We start from the raw sequence: 10,928 nt of genomic DNA, 5'->3' as shown, positions 1-10,928 counted from the left end.
AGGGTCACCACGCTTGGTGCTGAGCCGCATTCTCCTTGGCTGCTCAAAGCAGGCGGCCCTGTCAGTGTGAGCCTATGGCCAGAGGGAGGGCACGCGCTACCCCCAGCGGGTGCAAAGGGAGCTTCATTTGCATGAGCTGCCTCCCCACAGTTCCTCTAGTGACATGTGGGACGTCACCATAACTACACAGGAACTGGAGTTGAGGGGGGCGTGGGCTCCCAGACAGGCTTGGGAAGGGGAGAAAGCTTGTTAGCTAGGGCTGTGTTCAAGGCTCTTAAGTGCACTTGGCTCTCCTTTCTGGAAGTGTCTCTGCGGGGGACTCCATGCTGATATAATGAGGATTTTGCCTTGGGGCACAGCCTAGAGAACAGCCGCAGAGCAGCGTGAGCTCTGGCCTATGCAGGACCTGTATAGGCCTGACTCACTTGCCAGGTTGGGTGGTTGGTGGCACCTCCAGGCAAGCCCTACAGAGGCTCCTGGACTAATGCCCCCTGCTGATCCAAGATGTGAGAGGGGCTTGGTGAGATGGCCCAGGCAGGGACCTGTGGGAATACAGTTAGACGCATGACTGCCAAAGTATAGGTGTGGGGGCCGTACTTATAGGTGCAGGATTTAAGGGTGTGGGGGGGTGCTGCAGCACCCTGGACTCCCAGTCCCGCACCCGGAGTCTCGGTTGCCGGTCCCATGCCCAGGATCCTGGCTGCCACCCCATGCACCCAGGGGCTCCGGCTGTCATCCTGCACGCCTGGGGTCTTGGCTGCTGTCCCATGCCCCGGACTCTGCTGCCACCCCATGCCTGGGGCTTTGCTCGTGGCCTCAGCTCTGTGCGCATGTCCCCTCGGGGGGGGGGGGGGGGCGGGAGGATGTGTCTGTGTGTGTGTGGGGGGGTTGTTTTGTTTTGTTTTTAATTTGGGGAGCGTGGGGGAGATGCAAGTAGCCCGAACTGGGACAGGGACAGGTTGGCGAGAACTGGGCAGAAGAGTCTGTGCCCACTAGAGCCCGGACTGGACCCAAGAGTCTCACCAGTCCTCTGCTGTCTGCAGATATCTGTGAAAACCACTGAAAAGTGTCTCACCTTGTGCTGGGCCACCTAGAGGCAGACAACCTTCTGCTGCTCTCAATTACCCCTTTAGTTCAAGTGGCAGAGATCTGTGTGGTGGATCTAAAGGTTCCAACCCTGCTGATGACCCATGTGGGTGGAATTTTGGTTTTTAGTTTGCTTTTGTTTAAAACCGAGGAAATCACACACAAAAACTGTTCAAAGAGGGTAATGAAAGTTGCAAAGTCTAAGGCCTTGGCTACACTTGCGAGTTACAGCGCAATAAAGCAGCCCCAGGCGCCCTAGCTCACTCCCCGTCCACACTGGTAAGGCACGTAGAGCGCTCTGACTCCGCAGCTACAGTGCTGCTGGTTCTCCACCTCGGCGAGAGGAATAACGTTTGCTGCGCCCCCCCCCCCCCCCCGAGCGCCGCAGCGTCAGTGTGAACGAGGTGTTGCATCACTGCGCTATGATCAGCCTCCGGAAGCATCCCATAATCCCCTTAAGTCAAGAGTGGCCTCTCTTGTCATTGTTGTGCAATCGGCTGCAGGAATGTGGAAATGCCCTTTCAAAGCTCTGTTTCGGAGAAGCCAGCTGCTTATCAGCTCCAGTGAGTGAGAGAGAGGCAGGAGGGAAGGGGGGGGGGTCTGAACTTACCAGACAGCATGCTGACACACTCTCAGCACCCCAAAAACCCACTCTCTCTCCCCCCACATACACACAACACACTTCCTGTCACACTCCACCCCACCCCCCTATTTGAAAAGCATGTTACAGCCACTTGCATGCTGGGATAGCTGCCCATAATGCACCACTCCCAATGCCGCTAATGTGGCCACGCCAGTGCACAAGCAGCGGTCAGTGTGGACAGACTGCAGCGCTTTCCCTACTGCGCTCTCCGAAGGCGGGTTTAACGCCCGGCGCTCTACATCTGCAAGTGTAGCCAGACCCTAACACACAAACATTAGGAAATACCGGTATTAAGGTTGTATTGCAACCTTAATTCAGCCTCCTTATGCCTGGGCTTTGTGATACAGTCTTTAATGACATGAGCACATACTATTTTTGCCCCTAGGACCCCTGCCCAACTGAGTGCCCAGGATGGACCTGTACTGGGAGGAATCGAAGTTGCTAGGGAAGGTCTGTAGGGCCCCTGCCTCACTGTTGTGAGTTAAGGAGGCAGGGGCTTGCAGGAAGAGAAAAGCTGGTCTCCTGGTTAAGGCAGTTGCCTGCTGCCCTGGAGAGCTGGACTCTATCCCTGCCTCTGCCACCGAGTGCCTGTGTGATTCTGGGCAAGTCCCAACCCAGACTTTCCACGTGAGCACGAAGTGTGTGCTCCGCATTTGTCTGGGTGTCTGACTCGGCTCCTGTGCTCTGATTCGCAGAAGTGCTCAGCACGCACAGCTGCAGGCAATGGGAGCTGGGCTTTGACCGCAGAGCCGTGGAATACGAAGAACTCTGAACAATCAGGTCCCAGGTGTCTCCAAGTGGGCATCCAAAAGTAGTGGCTACATTTGACTGGAATCTCTCGGTTTGCCCAGCTGTAAAATGGGGCTAATGGCAGCCCTCACCTCCGGGGGGATGTGACGATACATGCACTACTACTGGGAAAATGCTGAACTAATGCTGACCGCATTGCGGGGAAAGCCCATGAGGAACCTAACACCTCTGTCTCCGACCTGGGGCTCACTACAAGGCAAGAAATAAGGCCTGGGCTACCCACGGAACAATGAGGAGCAAACAACTGATCGGTCAGTGAGCACCGTCTATCCTGGGGCTGGGCAATCTTCCCTTGAGGTTAGAGCGAGCCCAGAGCCCACGGCAGCCCTGGCTGTGCAGACAAATGTCGTATTCGCTGTGTTTAGCACATTCCCCTCACCAGCTGCAAGCCTCTGCTCCCAGGGGAGGTGCCGAGCCCTGGGACGCACCCGCAGTAAATAGCTCATAAATCAGCTGGGTTACCTGCCTGGCCTCTTGGATGTCCACTGCTGGGTGTGCCCTCTGCCTTCCTGTCCCCGTCAGACATGGGGCTGCTCACTCTGGGGAGCGCGCGTGTGTGTGAGAGAGAGAGAGAGAGGGCCTGCTTGGGAGCCCCTTTTCTGGCCCCAAACCCCACACTTGCTGCAGCCAATCTAGCAGGGGTTCCTGACCAAGCAGCCAGCACCTGCCGCCGTTTGCTGCCAGAGACCCCTCGCTGTACCGCAGAGCCCGAGCAGCACAGGGCATTCGGCTCTGCCCCCCGATAGGCACTGGGGCATTGCCGGGGCAACCAGGGGAAGGACATCGGCACTGCCTGGATCCTACGTGCAACACTCCTGCAGGGGACTCTGTGCGCACGTCCACTCGGGCCAGGGGTTGCTGTGTGTGTTGGGAGGGTGAGGTGTTCCTGGGGGGATGAGTGTACAATTCCCCGTGTGCACATGCATGTGCATATCCCTTAGGGTGCACCCCTGAGGTGCAGTGCTGCATGCAGGCTCCCAGTAGTGGAGTCTGGGAAACCAATCCAGTTCAGCTGTCCCTCGGAGACTCTCTGCAGCCTTGGGAAGCCCTAGCTCCTCGGCCTGCAGGGGATGTGAGCTGGGCCAACCTTGCTGGGCGATTAGGCCTTTGCTGCAGCCCCATTCCAGGCCTGCACAAAGCAAAGCATGAAAGATTGATTCCTTGGCACGTCACCCTGCATTGCACAGCGCAGTACTAGAGCAGGGGCTTCCGGCCGCCAGAGGGGCTGGTACCGAGAAACTACTGACCATGCAACACTGGTTTTCTCCCCCCGCCAGCAATGGGACCTGCAGAATGGTTTGCATGTGGGGAGCTCCCAGCTGCTGCAGGCCCAGGCTCTGCTAGCAGGAAACGCGGCAGGGAAAGGGGTGGAACCCCTGGCTGTAGGGAAAGCCCCAGCTGCTCTCAGCCCTGAGCTGCAGGGGATGGTGTCCCTGCGCCCGCCAGGCCCTGCCAACACCTGTTCCAGCTGCGGGTACCTGCTTCCCTGGGAGCTGCAGATCAGACGCTAATTACAGCTTTAATCACCACCAGCTGGGTCAGTGCTGGGCCGGAGCCAGAGCTCAGGGCTGCCTGGAGACAGCCGACTCTGCACCAACCCCCTTCCCGTTAGTCAGGGCTAAGCCAGAAATCTCTGCCCCAGGTGCTTTGAAACGCAAGCCGGCCGGCCAGCCAGGGGGCACGATGCCCCAGTGCAAGCCCCAGGGGTGGGCAGGGCCAGTGATGAGTAACGGCGGTGCCGCAATGCACAGGGTGCGATGCCTCGTGCTGTGTGATCAGGGGGCTCCCTGCAGGAGCCTGTAACTGGCCTGGAGACCTCCCACTGCAGGGCCCGCGCTCGGGGCCATCCGCCCACCCCACATTGTACTGCTTCAGCAAAACTGGTTTCACCCGTGGTGGGAGTGCCGGGATACTGACATGAAGGAGCTCACACTTCGCCCCTACGCTTAAAGGCCTATTTGCTGGCAAGCTGCTCACGTCGCCTCCATCTGCAGCATCCACCTGCGGCCAGTTTGGTATAAAAATCACACCTATACCCAAAAGTGTTTATACTGGTCTGAAAGCTGTGTGTGTGCACCAGGCTAAGAGCTTGTCCCTACTCTACAGGTGTTAGAACAAAGGCCAAATACTCGCCTATTATTTCAGCTGTTCCCCATGGCCATAAACTCCCTTTCCCATATATGAACATATAGCAAGACAATCAATCAAAGAGGCTCAATAAATGTATCCTATTTACGGCCCCAACAGATGTATTCTATATACCCCTAAAAGGGAATTTAAAAATTCCCTAGGTCAGCAGAATGTATGCACGTTAAGTCATTTGTTACTGGGTATAAAAAGGCTTGCTCTACGCTTGTAAGGTGTGCTCCTCCCTCTGGCATGAGTCGAGGGGGACACCCGCTCAGCTGACTGATCAATAAAGAACTTGAAGCCGTCTTCTAGACTCCCGTGCCTCCTTGGGGTAATTGGGCAGCTCCAGGGGGAAACGAGCCCATTTGGCTAACAAATGGCGACCACGAAGGGACTTCTCTCCCTGTAAAGGGCACTGACCGACGGCCGAGGGCGATTCCGAGGAGTGGCCACCTCGAGCGGTTGGTTTGCTCGGGCCTCGGATCGTCACAATCGGCCAGGGCGGCTGTGTCCTCTCTAAAGAGAACTCTGAAGGACACGGAAGCAAGACGGCTTCAGAAGAAGGGGAAGTCTGACTGCCGGACGCGGCCACTTCGGGCGGTAAGTGCGTTTACCTCCTGGGTTTGAGGAATAACGCCCCCGAGGTGTGGGTTGGACGGTGGAAATCCCCTAGGCAGCCCGTATAAGGGAAGGTATATTAATATTGTCGTAGTATTGTAAGTGTATTGTCGTCGTGTTTGTGGGTAAAGGGAAAGCAGCCAACGGCCAATGAGTAACGTCACTAACTCCACTAGTTCATGGGCCGTTCTTAACAACTATTGGGACTTGGAGCAGCCTCAGGGATTGCTCTTGTTTGTGGGAGGGGTAATCTTGTTTCTCCTCTTGATGGTGTGTTGGAAGCCAAGATTGTAACTGATTAAGGGATCTGTGTAAAATGAGTAAGTGCCGCTGACAGGTCTGAGGCTTAAGCTGACTTCAGCCGCCCCAAGACTCCTGCGAGGGGAAACCCGGTGACCAGGATATCTTGATTGCAAGGGGGGTCAGCTGAACCTTGTGGCCCAGCGGATATCTGAGTTAAAACTAGATCCCTAAAAACCCCTTGATACCTTTGTCTTGAACGAACCCCTGGGTAGAACATAATGGGGTCTGGACAAAGCTCCTTCTCCAGTACGCCCCTGGGGTGTATGCTGGATAACTGGAAGGCGTTTAGACGCCAGGCTGATTATGGAACTGTATTATGTAAAGGCAATCTTGTAAGATTTTGTACTCTTGAGTGGACAACCTTCGGGGTGGAATGGCCCGAAGGGGGGACACTCAAGCCAGAAATTGTATAAGCAGTACATAGCATTGTGACCCGGGATGGGCATTGGGACCAATATCCCTATATAGATATATGGCAGGACCTCATAGCCAATCCTCCCCCATGGTTACAGAAATGTAAAATACAAACTATTAAAACCTTAAGGGCCCATGCCCCTGTTAGGAAACCCTGTTTCCCTGTTAAGAAATCTTGTCTGCGGGCTGTGATTCCCTCTGCCCCTGATCCTATGCCCCCTCCCCCTTTGTATCCTGGCCTCCCCGTTCTGGCATCCTCAATTGAAATCCCCACCCCCTCCTCTGAGGATAATGCCTCAACTGAAAGGGGTGAGACAAGCGACCAGGACTTTTCCAAACGGGAACCCCCTCCGATCTCTCTGAGCTCCCAGGTGTCTAACCACACCAGGAGAAAGACTGGCCCTGTGACAGCTCAGAGCTCCGAAACGCAGTGGAACTTGTCATCTGACTATAACCCTGGGGATATTCGGTTTACCCTTATTAGCTCATCGAGCAAGGGTGGCCCGGTACTCCAAGGGCCCCTGCAACAGAATTATTTGTGTCCACTGCGGGAAACTGTAGCCCCTGAGGGCAATCTCACTATGGTATATGTTCCCTTTACCACTAGTGATCTATATAATTGGAAGCAACAGAATCCCCCGTTCTCGGAAGAAAGGGGCCTGCATTTTAGCCATGGCCCTAAGGGAAGGATATGAAGAAAGGGGGGACAAAGTTAAGGGACGGCCAGGGCCACTGGGGCCCCCGCCTGGGTCGAAATCAGTGCGCTATCTGTAGGAAAGAGGGGCACTGGAAGAATGAATGTCCCCGGTGACAGGCCATGGGAAAGGAACGTAAAGATAAAACCCCGTCCCTTCCCATCCTCTACAACAGTACAGGACGTTCAGGGGAGGGATCTTCCCCATAGGGAAGCCGAGGGACCCAGCGGCCCCTCCTGGCGGCACAAGCTGCCAGTCTGGATCCCACGGTAAAAATTAATGTGGAGGGCCGCCCAATTGAAGCCCTTATTGATACTGGGGCCACTCTTAGTTTGTTCCCCCTTAGTAAGGCTCCCCGAGGTAGAGCTCGGGAATGTGCCATGGTACAGGGGATAGAGGGACAAACTACAGCTTTGGAAAAAACTTTGTCTCTCCTAGTAAAGGTAGGGGACCGCCAAATTTCCCACCAATTTGTTTGCAGCCCCTCTTGCCCCATCGCGCTGCTCGGACGAGATATTCTTACTAAACTACAGGCAGAAATCTCGTTTGATAAAGGGACTATGGAAGTTAGAATCCCTAAGCAGCAAGCCTCAAATTACCAGATGGCCCTAATAAGCGCTGGAAATCACTTCCCGGAGTGCCGGGGGAGGAATGAAGAAAGCCAGCTGTCAGGGGTTAACCTTGAGGTTTGGGCAGAGGAGGGAGGCGTCGCTCGAACCCGGAATGCTTCACCAGTGCATATTTCCCTTAAGGAAGGAAGCAGCCCGGTCCGAATTTGACAATACCCTCTTAAGCTGACCACTAGAATCGGGTTAAAACCTCTGATTCAAAAGTTTCTGCAGTGTGGGTGGATCAGGGAAGGCACGTCCCCATATAACACTCCGATAATGGGAGTGCCTAAGCCTAATGGGCAGTATCGGTTGGTCCAGGACCTAAGACAGGTTAACAAGTTAATAGAGGCTCCCTATCCAGTCGTCCCAAATCCCCATACTATTTTGGGCCAAGTTCCCAAAGAGCACAGTTGGTTCTCTGTAATAGACCTAAAAGATGCCTTCTTTTCCATCCCCCTTGATTTGGAATCTCAGAAACTGTTTGCCTTCGAGTGGGAGGACCCAGATACTCACTATAAGGCTCAATACCTCTGGACCGTGGTCCCACAGGGACTTACCTGTGCACCCGAGATTTTTGGCAGCCAGTTAAGAAGGGACCTTGCCCCATTCCTGGCTAGACACCCCTCATGTAACATAGTCCAGTATTGCGATGATTTGCTCTTAAGTACTGAAACAGAGGCAGCCTGTAAAGAGCAGACTGTAAAACTCCTGAATTACCTTGGGGCACAGGGGTATAAGGTCTCAAAGGAAAAAGCCCAACTGGTTAAGCAGCAGGTCACTTTCTTGGGTATCATTTGTGTCAGGGAAGTCGTAGTCTAGGTAAAGAAAGAATCCAGGTGATACTCAATAGCCCTCAACCCCGGCACCCCCGAGAATTAAGGGCTTTTCTGGGATTGATTGGCTTTTGTCGGCTCTGGATCCCTGACTACGGGGGAAGAGCCAAACCACTGTATGAATCCTTAACTAAAGAAGGTCTGCTCCATTGGACGTGGGAGATGGAAAAAGCATTTCGAGAGCTAAAAGAAGCCTTGGTTCAGCCTCCCGCTCTAGTCCTCCCAGACCTCCGGAGGCTGAACAACGTAGATATAATACTATGGAAACAGGTTTCCGGGTTGCAATCTGTCTTGTTGCAGCTTTATCGATACGCGGCGCCATTCCAGGCTCTCCCCTTGGACCAGACCGTGCATCCGTTCCGGATCGGTGACCAGGTCCTTGTCAAGAAGTGGAAACGCGACCCCCTTACACCACGGTGGGACGGCCCGCACACTGTCTCGCTCATCAGCCAAACTGCGGTCAAAGTTCTCGGGAGCGTCAAATGGACACACCATACACGGGTAAAGCGGTTTCTGAGCCCTAGCCCGGAGACTGAACTAGCAGAAGAGGACACCGGCCCTCTGCCCACCCCGGCTCCGGACGCCCGGGGTGGCACAGGTGAAGACTCTACCTGGGAGTACCAGTACTTGGACGGACTAAAGGGACTGTTTAGAAAGAGATAATGAAATTGCTGCTAATATCTTTGTTTATATGCTTCCACCACTATTATGGTTGGGAGAATAGGTTTTTATAGCTAGGGGAGACAATAGCGAGTTCCTTCAATCTTAGTAGCTGCTGGGTTTGTGGAGGTCCAGGGGATTGGAATGAATGGCCTTGGGTAGCCCAGCCAGTGCCAGCTAAATGGTGGATTAGTAATTTAAGTATAGTCCACAAAGGAACAGAAGTTTGGGATGAGGATAGTATTCCTTGGCGACTCTATTCCTCTGAGATGGGGATCCTTTGTCTCAACCGAACAAAACCAGAAGGGGTGTATGTGGGCAAAAGCCAATGTGACTGGACTCTATGACTAGGATTTGACTGCTATGATCACCCTAGTTGCCATACGTATGACTGTTCTAAATATCAAGGACGGTGGAACCATACCCACATAAAACTCACTAATCATAGCTGGGTACAATGTTCCTACCAACAGCATACTGGCGAAGGCTGTAAGGCAGTTGGACAAGATGGGTTCTTTGATGCCCTCTTTCTAAGTTGCCAGCGAGATAATACCGACAGTAAGGATCACGTGGTACGCTGGTATCAGTGGGCATGGCAACATTCTAATGGAACTCGGGTAACCCATTTTAATCATTTTTGGTCTACTACCAATAGCCCTAAATTTGGTTGTAATTGCGCTTGGAAGGAAGGGGCTGGGCCTTGGAAATGTGACTATTGTAATCCTGACGGTACATCTATTGTATTAGGGGGACCCCTGGAGATGGGTAACTCTTTGTATTAGGAAGAACCGGGCCCCGAGGACTATCCCGAAACTTGGGATGGCCCCTTTGCGAATGGACAATGGGCCCTAAAAGGCCATTACTGGATATGTGGGCAACACGCTTATCGGAGATTGCCTCCAAATTGGTCAGGAATATGTTATGTTGGGTACATTAGGCCCTTGTTCTTTCTACTACCCCAAATTCAGGGAAATAAGTTAGGAATTAAGGTATATGACGATTTGATTAGGGAGCGGCGGTCCGTTGATTCCGCATTAACAGCTGGAAGCTCCCAAAAGTGGGGAGCTCAAGAGTGGCCCCCTGAAAGAATTATACAGCATTATGGTCCAGCCACATGGAATCCTAATGAGTGGATCTCAGGGGCAAGGGAGCCCATTTATAACTTGAATCGGATAATTAGGCTGCAAGCCATCTTAGAAATAATAACTAATCAGACGGCTGCAGCTCTTGATCTCTTGGCCGATCAGCCCACTCAGATAAGGAATGTGCTCTACCAGCACCATCTAGTTCTTGATTATTTGCTGGCAGAGGGAGGGGGAATCTGTGCAAAATTAAACGAATCTAATTGCTGTTTACAAATAGATGATAATGGAAAGGTGGTAAAACAGCTAACAAAAGAAATGAGGAAGCTAGCCCATGTCCCGGTCCAAGCATGGGGTGGGTGGAATACGGACTGGTTCCCGTCCTGGTTACCGCAACTGGGATGGCTCCGAGAAGGCCTTCTTCTCTTTATACTCTTTATTACAACCCTATTATCCCTAGCTTGATTTGCTCCCTGTGTAGTTGCATTAGTCCGACGAATGGCTAATCAAATTGTACGCCAACGCATGATGGCACTATATCAACCGGTTAAAGTTGAGGATTGGGGGCCATAGGGCTCTCAAAATGCTTTTAAGGGGGGAGAACCTTGTTAGAACAAAGGCCATATACTCGCCTATTATTTCAGCTGTTCCCCATGGCCATAAACTCCCTTTCCCATATATGAACATATAGCAAGACAATCAATCAAAGAGGCTCAATAAATGTATCCTATTTACGGCCCCAACAGATGTATTCTATATACCCCTAAAAGGGAATTTAAAAATTCCCTAGGTCAGCAGAATGTATGCACGTTAAGTCATTTGTTACTGGGTATAAAAAGGCTTGCTCTACGCTTGTAAGGTGTGCTCCTCCCTCTGGCATGAGTCGAGGGGGACACCCGCTCAGCTGACTGATCAATAAAGAACTTGAAGCCGTCTTCTAGACTCCCGTGCCTCCTTGGGGTAATTGGGCAGCTCCAGGGGGAAACGAGCCCATTTGGCTAACACAGGGGAGGGGGAAACTGAGGCACAAAGCCAGGCAGTGA

The 10,928-nt window shown here is 53.0% G+C and overlaps 1 long non-coding RNA gene across 1 annotated transcript; it reads left to right on the top strand.

Moving 5' to 3' along the window:
* The first annotated feature begins 4,395 nt into the window (after nt 1-4,395).
* Nucleotides 4,396-10,819, top strand: LOC128824731 (uncharacterized). Its single transcript, XR_008442528.1, has 2 exons — nt 4,396-5,269; nt 8,444-10,819. It is a non-coding gene; the product is annotated as an uncharacterized LOC128824731 (long non-coding RNA).
* The last annotated feature ends 109 nt before the right edge of the window (nt 10,820-10,928 follow it).

Source organism: Malaclemys terrapin, chromosome 16 (genome assembly GCF_027887155.1).
Source record: "Malaclemys terrapin pileata isolate rMalTer1 chromosome 16, rMalTer1.hap1, whole genome shotgun sequence".
Lineage (NCBI taxonomy): Eukaryota > Metazoa > Chordata > Testudines > Emydidae > Malaclemys > Malaclemys terrapin.
The sequence above is the reverse complement of the archived record's forward strand: the minus strand, read 5'-3'. Positions and strand labels throughout refer to the sequence as shown.